Source organism: Pan troglodytes, chromosome 1, assembly GCF_028858775.2.
Source record: "Pan troglodytes isolate AG18354 chromosome 1, NHGRI_mPanTro3-v2.0_pri, whole genome shotgun sequence".
NCBI lineage: Eukaryota > Metazoa > Chordata > Mammalia > Primates > Hominidae > Pan > Pan troglodytes.
In genome coordinates, this window is record NC_072398.2 from 32188904 (window position 1) to 32215826 (window position 26923).

General features: G+C 40.1%; 1 protein-coding gene across 32 annotated transcripts in view; it reads left to right on the forward strand.

Moving 5' to 3' along the window:
- ESRRG (estrogen related receptor gamma) overlaps positions 1–26923 on the forward strand; it is a 640701-nt gene that overhangs the window by 224203 nt on the left and 389575 nt on the right. For 16 of the 32 annotated variants that reach the window (XM_063791925.1, XM_063791978.1, XM_063791977.1 and 13 more), the window contains one exon: positions 9645–9763. The exons of 15 other annotated variants lie outside the window; for them this stretch is intronic. The gene's annotated coding sequence lies outside the window, so the exon portion shown is untranslated. One more of the 32 variants, XM_063791942.1, reaches the window with a different exon arrangement.

Here is a 26923-nt window from a genome sequence, read left to right on the forward strand (position 1 = left end):
AAAGAGCACCTTCTCCCTTCTTCTTCTCCACCCCATCTGCAGCCTCCTTAAGGAGAGAGGAATGCGTGGTGGTTTTTCTCATAGGTTGTTTTTTTCTAAGTTGTGGTGACATATTTGGACTCTTCATGCCAACCAACAGATGCGAGGGTGAGGGACCACCTGGCTCTTGGGCATCCTTTCAGATGCAGAGCAGTGGTGACCTTGCTGCTTTATGTATCTTCTTTGTCTTCTTCAAGTTGCCCCACACAGTGGTGAGCCAGAAGCTTCCTGGGTAACTAGTAACCACAGGATGTGTGCTGCAATTCATGAGGTGGTGTGGCAATCTCTGGCAGTCACACCAAGGGAAATCCAGCAGATGGAAGAGATTCTGGGGACCCTCCCATGTTTACTGATGGAGAGTTGAGGGAGAAATTTGGAAATCGTGTACATACTTTGGCACACACTGGTGACTAGCAGTACCATTCTCCCTCCAGTTTCTTCAACTTATATTTAGATCTTTGAATAAAGGTCTGGGAAACTAGTACTTAAAAACAAATCCCTCCTGTGCTGTGAACATTTTTTCAGAGCCTGAGACTTCTGGATGGAGTAAAGAAAGAGGTAAAGGGTATGTTTCCTGTTGCCTGTCTGTCTTTTGAATCCCTCTGTCCTCCGCCCAGACAGTGGTTATGGTGGCCAGTGCTTCATAGACTGCATTAGGATGGGAGAGACGGTGACCTCATGCAAATGGTCAGCACTGCCAGATTATTATGTTGAGCATCAGAAACACTGGCATCAGGTACGCTACTGGCTTGGCAGAGGAAGTATCAAGGGGTAACATGCGCAAGATCAAACCACTGGCACTATTAAGTGAGCACTTTTGAAAATTGTACAATTCAGTTTCTTTTGGTAATGTCAGCAGACAATTGGACATGTTTACATGGTCAAAGTCTCTTTTTTCATACTGAGATGTTTTATGTGAGCGTTCCTTCTGAGAAATGCTGAAAATTTTTAGAGAGTTGCAGGGCCACTGATGGTTTGAAAAATGGCCGCTTAGCAATGTGTTTAACTTACAATGGGAAAAAGAGTGAGCATTTTTATAAGTAACATTGTATTTCATTTGTGTGATAAGGCTCATATAACAATCAATGTTAAATATGCGATACTACACTAGAGTCAAGTACACATATGAATATGCTGCTAATACTAATAAAAAACCAGAATTTTCCTCTTCAGGAAACATTACAAATGTTTGTTTATTAATCCCCCGTGTCAGAGCTGAGATTAGAACTCAAGCTTTTCCTGCCAACGGATTCGCTTTATCTTCAGCTGATAGCAGAGCTCATGGAAATAGCAGTACAGGAATACAGTGTAAAGTTAAAAAAAAAGGATGGCGGGGGGAGCTAATATGATTTTTAAGAACTTGAAATAGGTTTTTCTTGACCAGGACCTGCTGGAATGAACTTTTCCGGTGCTTTCCATGTTGTCATTTCTGTTTGCAAAAATAACATTGTAGTTTGCTGTTTATTAGTATAGAAATAAAACGCATTGATTTTTAAAATTTTTCTCCTCATCCTAATTCCCCTAGATATAACTGTGGACCTCTCAAAGTCAGAAAAGGGTAAAAACCTTGCAACTACTGCTGTAATTATAATGATAGCTAATTTCTCAGGCTTCCTCAAGGTTTATAATTATCATTAATAACAATGACTTACAGCATATAGAGTTTTATACATTGTAAAGTGCTTATCACATGCACTACATCATTTGATATTCATAACCACCTTTTGAGGTAGACAGGGAAGCTATTTTTATTCCCATCTTAGAAATAGGAAACAGATGCAGCACGCTTGAGGAATCGGCAAGGGCCGTAGAGTGAGTAAGCTTGGAAAAAGTGCAGCGCTCATGCTTGGACCCACGTCTCCTATCTTCGAAGCCACAATCCACTGATTATGTGAAGCAATAATGACACATTATTTTAAACCCTAAATATTAAACATAATGTTTTCTACACTTTCCTTTGATATCATTGGAAAAATATAAATATAAAGGATGCATATTCATTCATTCCTCAGTATCCATGAAGGATTGTTTCCAGTAGCCACCCCCACCCCCGACCGAAATCCATGAATACTCAAGTCCCTGATATAAAATAGTGTAACATTTGCATGTAACTATGCACATCCTCCCATATACTTTAAATCGTCTCTAGATTTCTCAATATAATGTAAAACTATGTAAGTAGTTGCTATAATGTATTAGTTAGGGAGTAATGACAAGGAAAAAAAGTCTGCACATGTTGAGTAGAGATGCAACTATTCAATTTTTTTCAAATATTTTCTTTTTTCTTTCTTTCTTTCCTTTTTTTTTGAGACAGAGTCTCGCTGTGGAGTGCAGTAGTGCGATCTCGGTTCACTGCAACCTCCACACCCTGGGGTTCAAGTGATTTTCCTGTCTTAGCCTCATGAGTAGCTGGGATTACAGGCATATGTCACCACGCCCAGCTAATTTTTGGTATTTTTAGTAGAGATGAGGTTTCATCATGTTGGCCAGGCTGTTTTTGAACTACTGGCCTCAAGTGATCCACCCACCTCAGCCTCCCAAAGTGCTGGCATTATAGGTATGAGCCACCATGCCCAGCCTCAAATATTTTCAATTAATGGTTGGTTGAATCCAGGGATGTGGAACCCAAGGATATAGAAGGCTGACTGTGTGTATATATATGTAATTGTGTGTATAATGTATTCAATAAAATATATACCTATATATGCACACACACAGTGTCAGATGGACATACCTCATGATTTGTAAAGTATTATTGTATCAGTAGTATCTAATTGAACATGTAGTAGGTGCTTACTTAATAGGATGTAATTACATATTATTTACTAGTATGAATAAAATCACAAATGTGTTTGGGGAGGGACAGATGTAAAAGAGACTGACTTGAGTGAAGATATGTGTATCCCCCAAATATTTAAAAAATATAAATAAGCACAAGGAAAATAGGCTTTGACATTACACAGGCCTACATTTGAATCCTACTACTGCCATCTTGAATGACTGTAAGGCTTTAGGGAAATTAATGTCCTTTTTTCTTTACCTTTCCTTTCCTTCCCTCCCTCCCTCCCTTGCTTCCTTCCTTCTTTCCTTCCTTCCTTCCTTCCGTCCTTCCCTCCTTCCCTCCTTTCCTCTCCTCCCCTATCCTCCCCTCTCCTCTCCTCTCCTCTTCTTTTCTTTTCTTTTCTTTTCTTTCTTTTTTTACAGGGTGGGTCTTGCTCTGTCTCCCAGGCTTGAGTGCTGTGGGACAATCTCAGCTCACTGCAGCCTTGACCTGCCAGGCTCCAGCAATCCTCCCACCTCAGCCTCCAGCAATCCTCCCACCTCAGCCTCCTGAGTAGCTGGGACTACAGGTGCACATCACCACACCCGGCTAATTTTTTTTGTGTGTTTTTAATAGAGTCAGGGTTTCACCATGTTGCCCAGGCTGATCTCAAACTCCTGAGCGCACGTGATCCACCTGCCTCGGCCTCCCAAAGTGCTAGGATTACAGGCATATGCCGCCACACCCAGCCTGTCTTTTCTTTTTTTAATAGACTTTAGGTTTAGAGCAGTTTTAGGTTGACAGCAAAATTGAGAGGAAAGTACAGAGAGTTTCCATATACCCCTCCCTGACACTGGCACGGCCTGCTCCATTATCAGCTTCCCCTACCAGAGTGGTACATTTGTTACGATTGAAGAACCTGCACTGCCACATCATTATCACCCAAATCCAAAGTTTACAATAGCATTCTCTCTGGGTGTCGTGCATTCTAGGGGTTTGGAAAAATGTACAATGACATGTAGCTACCATTATAACATTATACAGAGTAGTTTCACTGCCCTAAATATCCTTTGTGTTGCACCTATTCTTCCCTCCTCCTTGCCCAACCTCTGGCAGCCAATGATCTTTTAATTGTCCCCACAATTTTGCCTTTTCATATTATTGGAATCATATGATGTGTGCCATTTAAGGTTCCACATTTAAGGTTCCTCCATGTCTTTTCATGGCTTGATAGTTTGTCTTTTTAGCACTGAATAACAGTCCAGCGTCTGGATGTACCATAGTTTATTTATCCTTTCACTTACTGAAGGACATCTTGGTTGCTTTCAAGTTTTGGCAATTAAAAATGAAACTGCAATAAACATCTGTGAGCAAGTTTTTGTATGAAAATAAGTTTTCAACTGTAATGTACTTTTGCCAAGCTTTTTTCCTTTTCTTTGCAACTGTTAAATAACAATTAAAAGGCCGACAAGATAAGATGATGTATATTAAATAAATAAATGTAGAATAAACATGTGTAAAGTGCACTGTACTGAAAAATTATTCAATAAATGATTACTACTAATAAACTAAAGTAACAGATGTATGGGCCTAACGTTTATGTTGAAGTGTAGAGTTACCTGTGCTTGAATATTTGCTTTCTAATGTAGACATGCCTATAGTCTCAAAGCTTTCTTAGTAGTGATCTTTGCAATTCATCTTTTCAGAGTCCAATTCTTATCACTGTACACAGGCAAGTTTTTAATATAGTAAAAATCCTATTAAGGAGTGCTTCACTTCACACATTTGGTTGGCCCCACCAATAGAGTCTCCATATAGTCGGTGATGTATAATGCCCCTCACCGTAACAAAGAAAGCATTGTCGGCCCCATTTCCTGACATCAAGAGTATAATAGCCTTCTGTCAAACTTATTCAATAGTGTCCTATTTATTAGAAATGCCAAATTTTTATCCTCTGTCCAGTCCTGTGACTTGTGCTGAATTAATGTGAATTGCTTTTGTAAGGTCAAGGCTTTTATGAAAATATAGTGAAAGTTTCAAGGAAGGTGGTGATGGCAGATTTTTCTTTAATTCATTGGAGTGCTTGTAATAAAACTAATGAATGGAAAGGACTGAACACTTTCAATTAGCGGCGTATAGTAAAATCCTAAAAATAATTAGTGGCTGAGATGGTGTGCAGTTATTTAAAAATACTGTTTCTAGTTTGTAAGGATCTTGGTTTAGTTTGCTTTGGAATCAAGCCATGTGAGAGACAGAAAAACCCACAATGTATGCGTGTGTGTGTGTGTATGTGTGCCTGTTTGTGTGTGTGTGTGTGTTTCAGCCAAACTTTTTCATTTTCATGCAATAATATAATGGATAGTAACTAATGGTTTTTAGTATTTTATTACTTGACAATTTTTTTCTTATATTCATATAAACTCATTCCTTACAACACTGTAAGGTTAGTATTATTATTCTATTTATCTTAATGAGGAAATAGGATGTATCTGATTGAAATTATCCCCTTTAAGTTTATATAGCTAAAATGTTTTAAAAATCAGGGAGTTAAGCCAGGTTTTATGACTCTACATCCAATGTTCTTTGTTCTGAATTACATTCATGTTTCTGGGTTCTTTTGTTTTTGTTCATTTGTGGGTTTTGCTTGTTGTTATTAATGGTGCTAGTTTCATTTCTGAAAAGAGCCCATAACAATTTAGTGCTTTTAGGTTTAATTGAATCTGTCCCTCAGATCTCTATTCAACAAATAGTGGTTCTGATAACATTTACTACGTGCCTAATATATTGGGTGCCTAGTATAAGCTTTGTGATTGGTCTAGGAAGTCACAGATAAATTAGGTAAGGAGGCCGGGCACGGTGGCTCACACCCATATTCCCAGCAATTTGGGAGGCTGAGGTGGGTAGATCACTTGAGGCCAGGAGTTTGAGACCAGCCTGGCCAACATGGAAAAACGCTGTCTCAACTAAAAATACAACTGTACTCCAGCCTGGGTGAGAGTGACACTTTATCTAAAAAATAAATAGATAAACAAACAAACAAACAAATAAATTAGATAAGGCTTTTATCCTCAAGGAGTGTTTAGTGTACCTTATGATGTCAGTTCTTTCTGGCCTAGTGTTACCTGATGGGAACTGGTTACTATCCATGGTATTGTGATTTGGTAACTCATAACCACCAGGCCACTCCCTGTGCTCTTACTTTCGTAGACAGGGGAGGGCTGTAGAGGTCTTGGTGAAAACTGAAATTTTGTGAATCTAAATTGCATGTGCTTTTGATTGAGATTTTATAGTTATCACTGCCTCATAGATGATGATATTCTTCACATATACATTTGAAGGCACCCAGTGAAATATTATTACCGTCAGTTTAGAGTCTAAGGCTCAACAAGGTCACACCATTGGGTCTCATTTTCCTTTTCTATAAATGTGATCTAGTCAAATGTTTCTCAGAATTTCTACCCATGTACTCGAAAAGTAGAGGTCGAGGAAATGTATGTGTGCTTTGTGAGGATCTGGCCTGAAATGACCAGTAGCAAACAAAAAAAAATTTTTAATCCCCTCTTTATCTGTTGTGTGCATGTGAAATTTGCATTCTACTCCATAAAATATGTTTTAATATTGAAAAAAAATTGTTCCCTAAACCCAAATTTAAGAGCGAAATCTATGGTGTAGAGGATGCTCTATGTTTTTTTTTTCTAGGAGTGTGTACCCTACGGCACATTGCCTTGTACCTAGGGAGTGCCCAACAACATTAGGTAAATTCCAAGTCCTTCCAGGTCTCACTATTCTGTTATGTGATCTTGTGTTTTGCCCAATATTTTACAGTTTGTCTTTCTTTGTTCTCTCTCTTTTTGTCCAATTCATTATCTTACTTTACTCCAAGATGATTTGAGGGGACTCTCACAAAGACATATGGTATAATCTAAAACCTCTGAAAATCAGGGTGAAAAAAGCACACTGTCCTAGCAAGCTGAAATTGGTGTGTGTGTGACAATACCTATATTACGGTCCTGCAAATTTGCTGGAAATAGACAATTGATTTGGCTCTAAACTGCTTCCCAGCACCAAAATTCTCAGCCCTAAATTTTTGCCTTGTCTGCGTGATCCACTCTTAGGAGAATCCCAGGCTATCCTAGCCCTGACGTCTGAGGGCAATTTCTCCTTTGGGTACACATAAGGTGGACATGCTCTGTAATTGCCAACCATCCTGATTAACACTCCCATGGCAAAGCCCATGCAGAGTGCTGTTTGCCTGCCTATGATAGCTTCCCTCAGGAAAGCTGGAGGATATAATACCAAGACACAGTGGGCAGACCTCAACCCAGGGTTTCTGCCAGCAAGTCCACTGTGACTTCCGACAAGGATGGATTATACTCTTGTTTCTTTTCCATCCAAATAGCATTCTGGATAGAGTTGAGAGAAATTTGTAATAATATTTTCAATGTACTGTTTTTCTCATTAGGAAAGAACATGAATAAGTTGGAATTTTAATGGTGAGCCTTTTAATAAGCAGTGCTTATAATTTATTATTCTTCTTAAGATTTTATTCATAGTCTTACAATCTTAATAAAAATAGACATAAAAAAGAGGTTTTGGCTTCTCCCTGTGGAATATGTTTTAACATAAGAGAAGAAGGGTACATTTGCACAGGGGACTCAGAAAGGGTGATCTCGATTCTTTGTGCCTGGCTTCCTTTAGATAGATGTGAATTAGAGCCAGCAAGAACAAGAAATACGTCAACCGGCATTGTTCTGATCAAACACTCTTTGAAACTTTTGATTTGATGGGGGAGGTGTCTTAGATTATGCACTCTTTAAAAAGATGCATCTAGAATTTAGATATGCCTGGTATATTCTATTTTGCACACATAGTAAACCACATGTGATTTCAAGTCTGTGAGCTATCTACTGGTGGTGGTGGTTACAGGGGTACAAGGGAAGGCGCTATTCCTTGGCTCTTCAGCGAGGCCAATAGTAGTGATAAAAAATTACACAGGATTACTTAACCATACTTGTTCATTTTGAAGTAGGCTCACAAATTGCTGCTAAGCCCTCACTGTTCATCTACAGTCCTTTTTCCCAGTTCCAGACGTTTGATCACAAGTGCGGCATCTCCCTCCTAATGCTGTGCAGGTTGATAAAACAGTTGCCGAGCCGGAATCCCTAAAGAAATTATTAATTATCTGGTTAATGTGCATCAGGCTGTGGGAGTGTGAGATTAATCACCAGCAGTGGGATGAGTTGCTGAAGTGGATTTTGGTTTTTTGTCTCCTGTCACTCGGTAATGGCTTTTCCTTCCTTCACCATCAGGTGAACAGGTGCAGAGATGCTGTATTTTCATTTTCCCAGAGTCAGTAACAGCCGGTGGCCAGGCGATGCCTTTTCCTCAGTCCTGCTGCATGAGCAGTTTACAACGTAGAGTATTACCTACTCAGAATATTCCAGCTCTTGGACATTCTCCCAGTGTGACGGGTCCTACCCCAACTTTTTCAGTGTTCCAAATTAATGCACATGTCCACACACATCCCCACCATATACACTCACATACACAAATATATACACATGTGCAGACAGTTATCAATATATACGAAAAACATTAACAGCACCTCTGGATGCTATGCATGAATTCATGCTTAGCACTTCATCTCATTTCTTGTTTTAGAAACATGATCTTTATCTCTAATGTACAAAAATTAAAAGGGAACCAATGTGTTGAACTACTTCTTTAAGAAAGAGAAAGAGAAGTTCTATACTAGTCATTTGGATGTAGGTAATATTACAAAAATTCCCTGGATTCTTTCTTTACTTTCTCTCTTCTAGGTGTTGGGTCCCATGTCCTAGGAAATAATCTTCATTCAGGTCAATCACTAGTGTGTGACATTAATCTTTTCATTATGATAAGTGTATTTTCACAATGCCCATCTTTTGTTTCCAGGATGTTAATGTGTGTTGGAGTCTATGAGGCAATTTGGCTGGTAGGGAGGGAAGTAGGAGGGAGAGTGCATCCCTAGGGTGAGGCACGGGAGGGCTTTGCTGTTCAATTGAGGCTGTACTTTCCTGGCCATATGTCTGATGGACAAAGGCCCAAATAGCCTGTAGATGCTGGAGGATTGTGTGGGTTGGGAGAGTACAAGTCACTACTTAGCCTCTCCCTCCACCTTAGTCTGGAGACTGAGATTTTTTTCAGGAGCATATTCTGCTGCTTCACAGTCATGTTAAGGAAATAAAACTATCAGCAGCACATTGATTTTAGTTTATTATATTTATATAGAGTTTGATAGTTCTTCTCTTTCATTTTAGATAAATGAAATGGAATGGAGGGGATATATAAGGGAAAGGTAGAGAGCTCGCTAGTTCAAACTAAGAAAAAGTCTGAAATGTCAAGTTTAAGAAAGTATGTTTTGTTAATCACTAGTACATACTGTGCATATCCTCAAATTGTTTCTAGGTAGAGATCTTTCAGAAACTTCTTTAACAGGGCTGGGCACAGTGGCTCATGCCTGTAATCCCAGCACTTTGTGAGGCCAAGGTGGCCAGATTGCCTGAGGTCAGAAATTTGAGACCAGGCTGGCCAATATGGTGAAACCCTGTATTTACTAAATATACAAAAATTAGCAGGGCGTAGTGGCATGTGCCTGTAGTCCCAGGTACTCAGGAGGCTGAGGCAAGACAATCACTTGAACCTGGGAGGCGGAGGTTGGAGGTTGCAGTGTGCTGAGATTGCTCCACTGCACTCTAGCCTGGGTGACAAAGTGAGACCCTGTTTCAAAAAAAAAAAAAAAGAAGAATAAATTTATTTAACAGGTATATTAGTATTTTGTAATTAATTTTCCTTTAATAAATAGTTTTTGGAGTCTACTAATCTCCAAACCCTGCTCCTGACCCTGAAGCTACAGTGATGACGAGGAGACAGAGCCCCAGCACTCACAGACCTCAATGTCTAGTGGAGGTGTTCCGTTATTACGTAAGTATACAAAGAGGACTATCCAGAATTCTAGAGGGTGGTGGTAGGAAGAAAATAAACTGAGGATATGAGAGAGAACAACTGAACATTCAGAGGAGGGTTGAACTTTAAGGGGTAACCTTTGAGCCGAGAGCTGAACAAGGAGGAGGAGCTGATCCTGTGAAGATTTGAGGGTGGAATGTTCTTGGCAGACTGAAGAGCAAGTGCAAAGGCCTGGAGGTGGGAATGAGCTGGGGTGGTTCAAAGAACAGGAAAAAAAAAAAGGCAACATGACTGGAGCCTAGTGAATGAAGGAGTGTCTGGACTTGAGGCTGGCAGGTAAGCTGAGACCCGATTGCATTCAGCCTTGTCGCCCCCAGTAAGGCATGTGCAATGCATTCTGTGTGTGATGGGCAGCCGGAGTATCTGCTTACAGACAGTGTGTTGAAAGTCTTAAGGTTTATTGAAGTTCCGTCCCTGTAGTATCCCTTGTATCTTTAATTTGCTTGGCTAATCTTTCCTTACATACAGTATGAAGGAAAATTCAGCCTATATTGGATTTTCACAAGAATTCTGAAACCATCCTAGTTTGAATGAAATAAAATGCTATTTTGTGTTGGATGGTATTGAAAGGCTGCCCTATCTGCACTGGGCCCTTCATCTCATTTTGGGTGCAGAAGTTTCCTTGGGCAGTTCAGAAGAGGGTAACTTTCTGTTTCGTGCATTCTTATCACTGTTCAGTGCAAAGATCCCAGCAACCTCTTCGAACCCCAGAATGCCTGCCTTGTCGTAGACTTCCAAGCAATGGCTGGGGTTTGCAGTCACATACAATTCAGATGACACATTTGTGTTTCTAAAATCTGAACCCACCTAATGATCATGCCACAGCCGGGGAGTTATTGGTGGAAAGCTGTCTTCCGGGCTTCTCGTTGAACATCTCATTCTCTGGTGTTTGTGTTGCCCCTCCTCTTAGGGCTTCCTGAGCTCACTCTGATAAGTAAAGCCAAGTTTACTTTGTTAAGCTCAGCAGTTCCCAGCAGTAAAGAGATAAGAAGGGGGGAAAAATAGTATCTTTGGGAGAAAAGAAGCTGTTTCTGTTTATAACAGACGCTAAGTGCGCTTTTCAATGACTTTGTTTAATTTTAGCAATCTCACACTACATTTACCAGAATATCCAGAATATCCCCTAAACTTTGAAGTTTAACAGAGGGTTTGATGAAACTACTTGTCTCTTGCAGAATCATCACATCTGCAGGTAGAATCCTCTGAGTTATTTGAGGAATGTCAGTTTTACTATGTCATCTGTGAGGGTCTGTTGTTGTTTATCTTGTTTAGAGAATTAAGAAATTATTATCTCACTAATTATCAGTTGGGGGGGTGATGATTGCAGCTGCAGTAAATGCCATACTAAAACTTGTAGCCTTCTGATGAATTTTCAAAGAGGTTACTGCTTACTGAGTCCCTTTGTGCTAGGGGCATTTTTGAAATAATCTTTAATATGTACAGCAACCCTGCAAGGTAGGTACGGTCGCTATGCTTGTTTTGCAGGTGAGGAAACTGAATTATCAAGAGGTTCAGGGATTTCCCCTGAGTGGAGATGGGAACCCAGGCTCTTTGAATCAGGCCCACTGCCTCCTCCCTCTTGTGCCCCAGGGTTTGCGTGTCCTCCTTAAAACAAATGCTCAAGTGTCCAAGCAAGAACATAATTGGATCCTGCAGAGAGTTACCTCTTGTCTTTTTAACCAAATAATGATCTATACCTGGTAGCATGCTGCCAGAGCTGCAGAGGGTGGTTGGTGTAGATGGCATGTCAGGGGCATTTAGTTTAACCAGGACATCCCCTGTCCTCATCCTCAATTCCCCAAGGCACTTCTTACTCTTCAGAGTGTTTTTTTTTGTCTCTTCTGCATCTCTGGGTATTTCTCCAAATGAGATTCAGTCTATCCCCTGAGTATATAGGCCAGCAGGTACCAGCTGTACAGGGTTCCACTGCCTGCTGTTTCCTCTGTGAATCATGTTCACACCCTCCATTCCTTACAGCTGAGCAATCAGATTCTAACCATATCACCTCAGACCTATAATCTCGTTCTTTCCATTCTTTCCTCCATAGTCCCCCGACACACACACACACACACACACTTGAACACACACAACCACACATATATATGCACATACAGCCACAGACACACAAACACACACGGCTCTCTTTGTCTAAGTGCCTTTTAGCTTAAAAAAGATCTTGGCCCGGTGCTACAAGAGTCATGATCTTTCAAAAAGCACTCCATGAAGAATAACATGCTGGGTAATGTCTCCTGTAGTCATTTCCCATGACAGGGATTCCCTGCCGTGCAGCATTATGTAGCACTGGCAGTCTATGCTAGATGGTATAGGCCTGGGACACACAAAAGACTAAGAGAATAACAGTGTACACGATTCCAGGTATGTTTTGCAAAGCTCAGAGAAACATGTATATACATACACACAAACATGCAAACAAACACATGTATACAATTATGCACAGGTGTTCCCTTAAAATTGGGCTATGAAAGTAACCCCAGGACTGTGCTTTTCACACAAAGGCCATTCATAAATGCTTGATGAAACAATGACAGCCTTGTACTGTTTCAACAAGTAGGAACGTGCAAACAGGATGGAGTTCAGTTGGCTAGCAGTCACTGTGAACCACAGGCCAAATGTGTCAACAGTAAAGAACTGCCACTAAAAATGCTGGCAGATCCAATGCTATGCATGTGGTCATGTAGTAGATCAGCATGTTCCTTGAGGTAGTGCAGCCTAGGAACTGAGTGTCGTTTCAGCCATTAGTGTTGTGTTCAACATGGAGCTGCATAGCCATTTCAAAAGCTCTTCTGCTTCCTTAGCTGGTGGAAGTCTCAGAAGAGATGGGACTATTTACCAGCTCACTATAGAACTCTCAAAGATGCTAAGAATGGGTCCAGCATTGAGGAGTATGTGGGCAATATGTGGGAGCATGAACAGAAGAGACTTCGTGGTTTCTCTCCTCTCTTTTGTCATGGAGGTAGAAATAATTCTCATTATTTTCCTTTTCCTTTTTTTTTTTTCTTTTTTTTCGAGACTCTGTTGCCTAGGCTGGAGTGCAGTGGCACGATCTGGCTCACTGCAACCTCCGCCTCCTGGGTTCAGGGGATTCTCCTGCCTCAGCCTCCCAAGTAGCTAGGATTATAGGCACCCACCACCACACCCAGATAATTTTTGTATTTTTAGTAGAGACGGTGTTTTGCCATGTTGGCAAGGCTGGTCTGAAACTCCTGACCTCAGGTGATCTGCCCGCCTCAGCGTCCCAAAGTGCTGGGATTACAGGCGTGAGCCACCGCGCCCAGCCGATTCTCATTTTTAATGTCAGAACCACCTGGACTGCCATACGGGATTGTTATAGAGAATAAAGAGATGATTCAGAAATTAGAAGCTTAGGAAATAGCAGTTGGGAGAGATGTCTTGAGAAGATCATGTAGATGAACTTCAGATATAAAAAGGAAGTATTGACTTGCCTGTTATTCCTGCAACTTGGGAGGCAATGGCAGGTAGATCACCTGAGGCCAGGAGCTTAAGACCAGCTTGGGCAACTTAGTGAGACTCCATCTCTATAAAAAAATAAAAATAAAAAATAAATTAGCTGGGCATGGTGATGCATACCTGTAGTCCCAGATGCTTGGGGGGCTGAGGCAGGAGAATCACTTGAGCCAGGAGACTACAATGAGCTATGATCATGCCACTGCACTCCAGCCTGGGCAGGAGAGTGAGACCCTATCCCTGAAAAAAATAAAAGAAGTATCAGTAAGCACTTTGCCACTAATTACTTTTTAAGAATACAGCTGTAGTGCCAAAGAGAATGCAGGTAAACATTAGAAAGATGGGAGAAGGCTGGTGTGGTGGCTTACACCTGTAACCCCAATACTTTGGGAGGCCAAGGTGGGAACATTACTTGAGCCCAGGAGTTTGAGACCAGCCTGGGCAATATAGGGAGACCTTGTTCCTACAAAAAAACTTTAAAAAATTAGCCAGATGTGGTGGCACACACTGGTAGTCCCAGCTACTTGGTAGGCTGAGGTGGGAGGATTGCTTGAGTCTGGGGGTCGAGGCTGCAATGAGCTGTGATCACGCCACTGCACTCCAGCCTGGGAGGCAGAGAAAGACTCTGTCTCAAAAAAAGAAAAAGTAAAAGCCGAAAGACAAGGCATAACTTGAGTTACATACTGAGAAGTATCTCTTAAAAATGAGATCTAGTGTCCTATATGTCAGGAAGTTGAGAAGGGGGAATTAATTCTCTCTAATTCTTTACTTGGGGGACCACATAAATTCCCAAGGAGTTTTGTAGCTTCTGACTCTGATTCTGTACCCATCCTGTAACCCCCGCCCCCCATGCACACAACAAGGCAGATGCAGTTTTTGGCTCTCCCAGCCCATCTCCATGTAGTTTTTCAATTCCAATCATGTTTTGTTAACATAGATACATCATCACAGGGTTAAGAAGCAACCCCCAGCAGCAGTGAATCTGGGATTGCTTCTCATAGTCTAGCCTTAGTTTCCTCTGGTTTGACAGCTGGGAGCTAGCAAGTGAGAAATTTGGGCTCCCTGCATGAATATTCTAGAAGCTTATTTCACTTGGCAATGTGACACCTTTAGTGCACTTCTAACTCCTGCTATTTCTCTTCATAGTCATTATCTGAGATTCACGAGAACTGGATATGGTTACATGTCCTGGAGTTCTCTCCAGTGTACACTTTGCAATTTAAAGATACAGATATAGTAAATGTATTATGATTACCTGTGAGCCCTTAGTGTAACTAAAGGGGATCAAGCTGCCACAGTTTAAAATGTTATTATATAATCTACCCTTGGTCCACTCCTTAAAGTGTCAAGGTCCTTATGATTTGGGACCAAGAGAGAAAACGTGAGGCTGACTCTTCATATAAAAGTTTGAGGTAATATGGCACATAGCTTAGGATTAAATTTATACACTAGGTCAAAATTCTTGCCCTCCTTAACAGACCAAACAATACACACACACTCTTGCATCCACACACCAGATATAATTTTGCTCAATTCTCTAATTGCTTCAGGGAGTGTTCCCATTACTGCTTGATTCTGGGAGCTTTCCAGTGTCAGCAGCCTGAACACCAACATGAGTGGGCGATATCTTCCTCCATGCTTCTGGGGAAGCAGTAAGCATCCTGAATCAAACCTGAATATTTAGGGTTTTTTATTTGTCTTTGGCAAAGCTCTAAAATTCCAGATTTGCGAGTTGTCGGCCCAGGAGCCCTGGCACATTATTTGAGATAACTCATCTTCTTTGACTCTTCTCTGTAGCTCCTGACCATGGAAGTCTGTAGTTAAGTGCAACAAACACTTATTTATGGGATATCCATGCCTTATTGTTTAAATCTTTTATAATGAGGTTATAAAAGCTCCTGATTCTGTAGGGTAAAATCGCTAATTTGGATTTCTTAAGCAGCTTTGGATAGCATATAGAGACGACAAAACTGTTGAATTTACAAAAGCGAGGGATGAAGGAAAACACCTGCCTAGTGCATTGTGATATACAGTGAGTGATTCTGATGTACAAGCCTTAGGCATAAGACATAACTCAGATGAAGCAGTGCATTATGGCTCCACATCCAGAGACTTGGCAGGTAATCCAGCTACCTTTTGGGCCTCTGTATCTGCCAGCATCTGCCAGACTCACCTTCTTGGTGGGCTGATTGGCTTCTGCTGCTTCTGTCACCCATCTTTTGTTTGGATTTTAGCCAAACATTCCCTGTCTTCCCTCATAAGCACATCAATGTTAGCATCATCCCAGTATCTCTGACAGCTTCTGTATGTGCCGTGTGAGATCTGTAACTGCATTGTATGCAGATGGGAAACAAGGCTGCAAGAGGGCTTATGCAGAGCCCCTATAACTGCCACCATGGCTGGTGATTACCTTTAAGTGTTCACATGTTGAAGTCAGAGAGGAATGTTAGCAGACATTCTGTTCCAGGGGAAATTTCAAAATGATCTCCTAAGCGTCCTAGGATTGCAAAACATAAATGAAGTATTTCTCTTCCTCATCTTCAGTGGCCCTAAGCAGACGACCCAATGCCTTTGAGACTGCTTCAAAGCCTTTGTTTTCAAGGCTAAAATTAGTGGATGAAGAGTAGAAATATAACATAAATGCATTTCTTTTAAATCACTTCTCAATGATATGAAAGAACATAAACATCGTCAACATTGTCTATAAAGTTTCGCACTAATAAGAATATTTATTCAAAGGCTAAATTCCAAGTGTCCCAGATTATGCCATTAATGACAGTGGTCAAGTAGTGATACAGAAACAAAGTCCAGGTGTCTTTAGTACTTAGCCCTGAAACTTTCTTGTCATTATCTATAAAGTTTCTTAGCCATTTATTTCCTGAAAACAGCCCAAATGTTTTCTTTTTAAAGAATATATGTACAGATGATCATTCAGTCACACCCTGTTACTACTTCTCCTGAGACCCTTAGGAGATGTTTCCAGTCCTACCTGTGACTCAGGATCCTGCCAGAGGAGAGAATGTGCTGTTCTACCCCTGAGGCACTTGAGCTAATGGGAGTGTATTGAGCAGAAGAGGCTAGGGCTCAGTGGCCTTCCCTACTGCCTAAGATTTCCTTTCCACCTGGGACAACAGTAGAAGAAAATGTATCCCAGTGTTCCATAGACATGTTTTCCCATAAAAACAATAGTTCATTTACTTACGTGTTCTAGAGCTGTGGTGCAGTGACCTAGAAACCTAGGCTCCATTGATGACTTGGTTTCTATGGAAAAATTCTAAATACTAAATGATCATTAAATCCAAATGCACTTTCAGGGTATAAAAGCTGTGACTACCTCTTGGCCAATGGTGTAACATAATGTACCAACTTCTTTAAATAATTAATTAATTTATTTTTTGAGACAGAGTCTCGCTTTGTCGCCTAGGCTGGAGTGCAGTGCCATGATCTCGGCTCACTGCTGCCTCTGCCTCCTGGATTCAAGCGATTCTCCTGCCTCAGCCTCCTGAGTAGCTGGGATTACAGGCACCCACCACCACGCCCAGCTAATTTTTGTATTTTTAGTAGAGATGGGTTTTCACCATGTTGGCCAGGCTGGTCTGGAGCTCCTGAACTCAAGTGATCCGCCCACCTTGGCCTCCCAAAGTGCTGGGATTACAGGCGTGAGCCACCGTGCCTGGCCACGTACCAACTTCTTATAGTAGTCTCGGCTTAAGGGTAATGGTATATGAAATGAGTCCCACCTTCCACTGCCAAATCTTAATGATTCCTTAAATCACTTCAAGGGAATAGTAATTCTCATAAATTGAGTGGAGAAATTCATGGTGCAAACTGAGTTGCTGAAATGTTAAGTCCTCTTGCTTAGTTTGACTAAAAATCTAAAATCAGATCTTTCTGATTTTTTCCCCCTGCACTTCTCAACGGTCCAGTCTGTATGCTAAGGACACAACTTTATTATCTCATTTCAACCTTATAATTTGCAAAGTGGTGGTTTAACATGTGGATGCATATTCATTGTGCAGATGAGGAAAGCCTATTGTATGCCAGGAAATGAGCCAGGCTCTGCCCAAGGTCTCACTGATAAAGGGTGACAGGATGGGACAGTACATAGAACCACCTCTGTTTCCTTGGCTGCTAGGCTGCCCATCTGGGTACACCAATACTGAGCTAGTAGCTGCTCTCTCAATAGTGGGGTGATAGCTCACTTTTTTTTTTTTTTTAAAGGACTGGGTTCTTCAGAAATTGTGTCCCCTGCAAAAGAAATGATTGCCAGTTTTCCTAAAATTGAACTGAGGCAATTGAACCCTACCATGACAGTTAGAACACCACCATCCTGTATTTTGGATGAACAAGGTTATTTCACATATTTGAGCCATTTATTGATTCTTCTTCTAATCTCCTGCTCTCCTTTGCTCCCTTGCTAATTACATTCCTGTAGGCTTGATTATAAGTCAAAACTGTGTACTTTGCAGGGAAAGCCTATATAAATGGGTTGTAAGTCTGTTTGAAATGGCATTTGTCATTTTTAAAAAATATGTGTGCTTTTAACATTGTAGAGCCATTTTCTCAGTGTAGTCCACAAACTCACTGGCAGTGCTAGTTAAAAATGCAGATTCCTTGATCTGTTTAATCCAGATCTCTCAGTTTGGCTCAGGACTCTGAATCTTAAACACTTCACAAGGTGATCCTTAGGCACATTGATGTTTGAGAAACTACTGACCCCAAAAAAGGTCAACTAAGGCAAAAATGGCCAGTGGCATCTCAATTCCCCACAACCCCAAGAGTAATTTAGTGATTTTTCTCAGAGGTACTTTGTATGGCAAATCCATTGGGTCCTTCTCATTTGTACATTTTCTTTCCTCCTCATTCATTTCTTCCCAGGGTTACTTTTCAAACTTCCGTGCTCTTCACAACGGCTGATCAATGAACTTAAACATAAAAGACAAACTTAAACTCTTCTCATCTCTTTTCATCCCCTCCACAGCAAATGCCCTTTCATCTTCTCAGACATTCCAAAATGTGGCAAAAAAAGATGGCTCTGCAACAGATGCAATTCTTTCTAGGTCTCTAGGTAACATTTTAACCTGTGTAATGTTCACTGCACAGCATCTTAAGTAATATTCCAGGAAATACGCTGCTGCTTGTTAAAAAGGATAGGACCCAAGAGATGTCTTTAAATATGCCTGTAAAGTGAGAGGTGCCAAGAGAAAGATAATATGGCTGATTATAGTTATTTACCTTACATTTTCATTCGCTTTTAACTGGGTGTAATTTAGGGGCATGAAATCTCTTATTGGAAGTGTATTTGCATTAAACAGCTCTAAGCAACCATGAAAGTGCAGAAACTGAAAAATTGACAGACTGGGTTCCTAGAATCCCAAAGTAGCATTTCTGTAATAGGCATACAAACAAATCGAATAAACATGTTTTGCTTCAGCGATTTAAAGAATATGGTCTTTGGAGTAATTTGTCTTTTTTTAACTATCATTTCTAACCTTTTCATTGCCTATCTCTAGTTTGCAGCTCCCCCTAACAGTCTGTGGCAATTTCCCAACCAGCTGTTGGTGTTCTAGTACTGGTGTTTTGTTTCGATTTCCGTGAGCTATCAAATCAGCCTATAAAGGGGATTACCTGAGTGCTGTTGTTTCCCAGGTTTGCATTTAGCAGTGGGTTTGTTTTTATGTTTGTGTTTTTGTTTTCTCAAGATACTTTATTCTATGGAAAATATGATTGAAAAATTGCAATGGCCCTGAATCGCGATGCTCAGGCCAAGTATCAGATGTTTCCAGTAACATGAGTAGTTCTTCTTTCCTCCCAATTAATAGCAATGACCCTTAACATCGATCTGCTAAAATTTTAGCCTATTTTTTTCCAGATATGAGTAAAGGTTTGCATAAACTTTATTTGGGAGAGAATTTGTGTATATGTCATTTGTCGTGATGTAATGTAAGAAATCAATCATTCGTATACTCTTACCCTTGGTATAAATAAAGTCAGTGTTTACACTTGGACTTGGTAGACGAATGAGTACAAGGAGAAATCTGATATTTTACTTTGGATTTTGAATCTCTAGTTAAAGAGAAAGCAAAGAAACCTATTTTTGTGTCTTTTATGGTTAAGTTCTGATTTCCATTTGAACTCACTGCAAACACTGATTATTCTGTATGATGGGGGAATGCTGCCACTTGTTAAGTTATTAAAAAGAAAAAGGGAAGGAGAAAATAAAAACAGGCACAAGATAAGAGCTCTTTTTGGGTCCCTTTTATTTCTTTTCCTTGCCCTCCCTTGCCCTGTAACTCACATTTTCATTCAGGTCAGTCGGACTATAGCTAGTGAATGTGCTTTCACTAACATCTCCATCATTAGAAGGAAAAGTTGACTCTAAGCCTATTTCCAGAGTTGTGAATAATATTTGCACATTTGAGAAGTCCCTTTAGTTTATTGGAACTTGCTAAGGTAGAAGAACATTTGTATCCTTCAGAGGAAAATTTTATCTTCCAATTAGAGCTGAAGAAAAAATTCTCAAAGAGAGACTCTGTTTAAACTGACTACCCTGTTTTTCCACCATCCTGATAAAATGAAAAAGATTTTTTCACCCTAATTGGCCCTTTAGTTTTGGATCCCCATATATGTCATGATGTGCCGTCTATCAGTAAATCCCAGTGATCAATAGGTCTTAATTAATAGGTTTTATGAGTTTGCTCTTAGATGGATGACAGTCATATTTTTAAAAGTAAGAAACAAGCAAAAATTTTCTAAGTAATTTTCCTCACACATGAAAGGAATGGCGACAGGGTCTTATTTGCTGTCAACAGTATTTCATTCACAGTGCACTTATTAAAAAATTAGCTCTGTTTTACACTTCAAGGAAATGCAGTGATGTTTTAGAAAATAAAACTAATATGGATGTCTATCTAAAGATGGGAAAAAGAAAAAAGCATATTTCTGGCATGGTGCAAGGGTTTATTCCCCCCCCCCCCAGCCCAATTTGCATGGTTTGTCCACACAAATTGAAAAACAGCAATTATAGGGAATTATAATAGAGATACATAAATCAGAGCTGTACTAGACTTGAAAAGAAATATATTTTAGCAAGTTTAAATCTTTTTAAAAAAAATTAATGGGGATGGGGGAGGAATCAGGATAGAACAGACTAAAAATAAACAGCTGTATACTACTTCATTAAGCTGCTGCTTGGAGTGATTTTCCCATTGATTAGTCTAGGGGCTAATGCTGGTTCATTCCTCATTTCATTGCTAATTAACATCAGTGCTGCTCCTGACCACTTGACCGTGTTCTCTGGTGAACATGTGCTGGTTTGGCAAGTAATCGCTCTCTTGCTCCTCCCTCCCCATACTGCCTCTTTCCCGAGTCCCCAGCTCCCTCGTCTTTTCTTCTTTCTAAAAATAAGATTTTCAGCTAGGAGGGAAGGAGGAGAGCCTTTAAGTTATAGCCTGCTAGTTCCTCTGTAAAGACAACAAACTTAATAAAGAGATTAGGTGCCACCAGGAGAAATAAACACAGCTACTCTACCCAAGCATTTGATTGAGGGGCTGTGTAAATATAGATGATTCACTCCAGCTACCATAGGACCTGGCTGGTGTAGTTCATTTTGCGTTTGTCTCGTTGATTCTGACTCTTTCAGAATATTTGCAGGACAAATTACCTGACTCAGGGAGTTATGACCAAAGACCTTTAAAAGAGAAATTGAGCATTGGCTTTAAGGCATCTATTTTTTTAAGACTGTGTACATTTTGGCTCCTGAGTCTGTGAAATGAAATTCACTACCAGGTCATAGTTTCCTGATCTGACCCATAGTTATAGCTTTTGCAGGATGATCCACAGTCAAGCAGAACATAGGTTATAATCGGGGCAGAATACTCAATTTGGCAAACCGGGATTAGAGATGGGAAAAATCCACAGTATAAACACAATGAAAATCACTTGCCTCTGTTCCAGGTCAGGAGGTCAACATTTCCACACACTGAAGCCAACATGCATTTTGGAAAAAACCTTTCCAGAATCATTGAATAATGTGTTGTTTTGACTCAATTCCAAATCATATCATCTCTTTTAATTGAATCAAACATTACATTGCATTTAGAAAATAAGTTTGAATTAGTTTTGATTCCTGTAGTTTGGTGCATTCGATTCCCTTAGTAATCATGAAGCAGCCTTCCTTCAAATGTACCTTTTAGGAGCAGTCACTAAACAAAGTTTACATTTATTTTACTTTGCAGCATGTCATTTTCCTTGCCAACATTGTTTTTCCAATAAGCTTTTTAGTATGTACTTCTACGTACTTAGAAATAAGTACGTAGAAATACATACTTTAGTATGTATTTCTTGCCTGTGTGTTTACATCTTATACATTTCTATAAGATTTTAAGCTCCTTGAAGGAAGGAAATATGTCCTTTCCTGTTTACAATTAAATGAAGATGTATTGATGGCTTACTGCTTGCCAGACACTGTGTCTAGGACAAATGACATGGACAACTGGATGAATGGAGGGCTGAATATTTCTTTAATAGCAACATAATTATTTCATGATTTATCTTTAAAGTTCATTTTATTTATATCCTTAAAGCTCCTATTTATTCCTGTGTGCCTCATGGGGCCCTGGCACTACATAAGACACTGGAATTTCAGTCTTATCTGATATAGAATGGAGTAATTCTTGCTGAACCTCAAAGGATGGTGTAGATGTTGAGTAAATTGTAAGCTCCCTCCATTCAGGAACTGTGTCTATTTGGCCACCAATAGATTTCCATTGTCTGTGATATTGCCTGGCAGAATGTTTGCTCAATACATGCTGTTAAAGGAAACAGAATGGATGGAGGAGCATTCTAGGCAGCAAGGACTCCATGAACAAAAGCTTGGAAGCCAGTCCCATATTTGTTTTGTTTCAACGAATAGCAAATAGTTTGTTGAGTTTGGTACATATCAAAAGGAATCACTGAACCTAAGTTTGGAAGGGTAGCTTAGGACCAGATTGTGAGTAGTCTTAAATGTGCAGCTAAGGAATTTGGACTTTATTCTTGTGGGCAGAAACTGGATATGGTTAATGACTGATCACAGTAAACTTTATCTGAAGAAAATCGCCTTAAAACAAGGCAAGGTTGGCCATCATATATTAAGAACGCAAAGAGTGAGGGGAGGAGTTGGGCTTTTATTCTGGTTCTAGAGATGCCAAGCAGGGCGGGTGGTGGAGAGGACGATTAAATAATTCAGATGTGCTGGCTGTAATTGCTGTAATAGCTGAGTGCTGTTAAAGTATGTGAGGACAGTGCTGTGTTCATTGCCATAGATCAGCTTGCCACTGCTTCGTCCTTTCGCTGAATTTAATTTCTCCTTACTTTCTTTGCCTTCTAGACGGTTGGTATAAATTGGTTCAAAACAAATCCTACAGACTCAGCCTGCATGAACTGAGGTCCTCCAAACCCCCAACATCCACTTTGGCTTCCATAAAGAGGATAGAAGGAACTGAAATATTTCCTCATAGCTTGAAATACCACAGCTAAACTCCCCATAATATGATTTTTTGTTACATAGAGGCTAGTTTTCTTTCCCCCAGGAGAGGTAGTATATAAACGCTGTAGGGAACCTTCAGAAGTCAATGCTCTTACTAGAAATCTAGGGCTCCAGGGACCAAAAATCAGAAAGTATGCCCTTTCCTCTTAAAACTGCAAAATAAACAGATCTCTAGGGAGAGGGTCTCCTTCTTGGTAGGCATGCCTGATATATTTGCCCCTAAAGTATCATATTCTAAGATCAGAGTTTAACATTATGTTCTAGTTATCTGAACGCCATAAGGGGCACACTAAGTTTTCCATTAAATAATGTTTTCTTTTATTCATTATATAACTTCAAATTTAAATACCTGCTCACAAAGAATCTACTTGCTTAAAAGTGAGCACCAGCCGGGCACGGTGGCTCACGCCTGTAATCCCATCACTTTGGGAGGCCAAGGCAGGAGGATCACAAGGTCAGGAGTTCGAGACCAGCCTGTCCAACACAGTGAAACCCCGTCTCTACTAAAAATACAAAAATTAGTCGGGCATGCTGGCACATGCCTGTTGTCCCAGCTCCCAGCTACTCGGGTGGCTGAGGCAGGAGAATTGCTTGAACCCAGGAGGTGGAGATTGTGGGGAGCTGAGATGGTGCCACTGCACTCTAGCCTAGGCAAGAAAGCAAGCCTCCATCTCAAAAAAAAAAAAAAAAAAAAAAAGTGGGCACCACACTAAGAGTATATTTGTTTTCCTTAAAAACCTCCTCTTCTTTCTTGATAACTTTATTTCCTCTGCCCCCTAAAAAAGGTCTCCATGAATAAATTCTAAGAGACTAAGATGGAAACTTTATTGACAGTATACCTGTTAGTTGACCCATGTTTTGCTCTCTCTATGGTATGGATCCTGTCTAGGATCTAAGCTGATGAGCACGAGCAAGTGGCTGTTGCCAAGCTTGTGTAGTTTCTCAAGACAAAAGCAGGCTTATTCTTCCAGATCATAAGTGAACCACCTAATATGTACGTGTGTATGTGTCTGCTCACGTATGTGTGCATGTGCACGTGTGTGCATATGCACGTCCCCATGCATGTGTATGTGTGCAAAGGAAAGGATTTTCTATTTGAGGTTCTGGAGAAAAGTAAGTTTCATTAGTTGAGCATCAAGGAGAGATTCAGCCACAGGATTGATTGTAATAAGCTTCACCGTTTTACTAAAACTCCATTACTTGTTGAGCTATTAAGTGATGAAAAGGATTAAGAGAATGTAAAAAAAATCTAATAAAGATGATAACAGTGGAGCATTTTATAAAATTTGCATGTGAATTTATAACGTTATAATCTGTCGGCAGACAGCGTTGTTCAAGAAAAGGGAAAAACTGTACCATACATATAGGCATAAAAAATGCAACAACAGAGTTTCCGGCCAGGAAACCTTTTTTTCCATATGGGCGTCCATATGTTTTTTCTTGAAATCCATATTTTTGGCCTTGATACCCATATGTTAGCTTTTTGCCCAAATAAGATCGTGTAATCATTCTTTATTATTTCTTCTTCCCTAGAAGTTATTACTTGAAGGTTCAGGAGTTGGGTGGGGAAATTAAATGGACGATTTTGCATAGTAGGGACACAAACATGTAAAAGAAACAGTGCGATAGGAGAGACATGCACACAGTTTTCTGTGTTTTTGTGTATGTGTGTGAATTTGTATTTATTTTGAAACTACATGTGTGTTTATTTGGTCTAGGCAAGACTCCCATAGTTTGGGTTTTTATATCACAGGTCATGTGTCCCAGGTTGATGCATCCATGTGTCCATCTAGGCAATGGAGAACACTTTCAGGATGAGGGCAATAAGGGGATGTATTTGGCTGAGTTTATTCTTCTATACATTGGAATTGCTCAATAAATGTTCACTGTAAAACCCTCATTTTGTTATTTCCAGCCCAACAGGAGCAGTGATAGGGTCACATAATTTATTATATCATAGTGGTCAGTTATATTTAAGATTTCCTCTCTGGACCAAAAACTCCTGAACAATAAAGTTGGAATTGTATTGTATTCACTTTTGCATCCACAGCTCATAGCTTGTGGCTGTATTCCAATAAGTGACTAGGCTCATTAATCTATCAAAGTTCATTCATAAGGACAAAATGATATGGGCTTTATAAAACACCCCAACTCAACAAGTTTTCAAGCAATCAAGTTCAGTTTATTGCAAGCATATATTTATTTTTATTTTTATTTTTATTTTTTTGAGACAGGGTCTCACTCTGTCACCCAGGCTGGAGTGCATTGGTGCTATCATGGCTGATTGTAGCCTCAACCTTCCGGGCACAAGTGATCCTCCCACTCCAGCCTTCCAAGTCACTGGGACTACAGTCATGTACCAGCACATACAGCTAATTTTTGTATTTTTTGTAGAGACAAGATCTTCCCATGTTCCCCAAGCTGGTCTTGAACTCCTGGCCTCAAGTGATCCTCCCACCTCAGCCTCACAAAGTGCTGAAATTAAGATGTGAGCCACCATACCCAGCCTATTAAAGTCATTTAATGTGGAGATAAGATTGACTTTATTCAATCTACATGCTGGGCTATCTCCATATAAGATTTCAGTATTTTTAACCTGGTTAAAGTAAATAAAAAGAGACCTTTTCATCTTTTCCTCCACTTTCTGTACACAGTAAAATAATTATTATACTTAAATGTCTTCACATATATTCACCTAGAAGTCACTTGATTTATTGAGAATTGATTTATCAGGAAAGCGAAATCAGTGGATATGTGAGATGTCCTACCCACTGAGAAATACTGTTGGCAAACAAAACAAAAAAAATGTTAAAACTATAAATACCTGCTTTTGTGGAAATTGCTAAAAGTGGTGCCCTTTTACTTTTCTGACAGCACCTCATTTGGCTTCCAGAGATTTAGGTGAAATCAGAGTATGGTGCACGATGGGTTTGCAAGGAAGACCAGAATGGAGAAACTCCTTTTATAAATAGATTAATTTCATTTTCCTTCACTGGGGGGATTTTTGCTGTCAGCCACTTTCTATGCTCCTTGTCCTGATAGCCCAGCAAGGTCAGAAGTGGGTGTCCATGGTCTGTCAGCCTCAGGACCTTTGATTGACAGCCTGCTGAATTGCTTTCTGCAAAAAAGCCTGCTGCAGTGTGCCTAGCATGTGCAAAAACCCTCTACATTGACCATTTCCTAGGCATTTTGGCTTGAAATTTGTGCTTCAGCAAACTTCCTAGAAATGTCCAGTCAGAATATGTGTCAGGGCCACCCCTGCTGGATCTCTCAGTGTGGAGAGTCAGCATTTTGACCCCCTCCCACCAAACTGGAAGGATGTCAGCAATCTTTCGCTTATTACATTCGCAGGGAAACATGCTGAGATAACACTACAACGGCTCAGGGTGTAACTTCAGTTGATAGGCACAGGAAGTAAAAGTTCACACTTCTCAGTTCCAAGGGTTTTAAACTCTGAAATTCTGTCCTTTACCTTTTCTCATTCTTCTGAGGATTGGGATGCAAGGATGAGCTTATTTTAAGATTCCTCAGGGCAGCATTTCATTCCTTGACTCTTCTATTCTTTGCCGCATTACCTCACTGCATTAGTACTTGTATCTCCCTCTGATGGCATCTAGTTTCCTTTCCATTCACAGTGGCTGGGGATCATATCTCTGATCCACTTAGAAACACAGTGAACTCTAGCCCTGAGAAGGTAAACGCTTTCTCAGTCACATCTATTGATCTTCGGGGCTCTATTTCTGGATTTCCATTCACACACTCATTTGGCATTGGGGATATTGGCTGTTCCTTTGAGGGGCAAGTGTTAAGATGGGTGCTAGGAACTAGATAAAGAATATTTCTGTGATTCTGTAGAAGCAAGTTTTGATATAGGTATTGGTGAGAGTCTGTAAGAAACCCATGCCCCTGTAGGTAAAATGGAGAAAGGTGAACTATAGTAAATTTATCTTGCTGGACTTGCTGAAAGAAATGAACACTTTAAAAAAAAGATTTTAACACTATAGTTTATTGAAGCTTGTTATTATAAAGCCTAAGTGTAAAATACATGAATAAATAAGACAAACAAGCAAATAGTCTCAGAAATTTAGCGAATTATTCCTAGA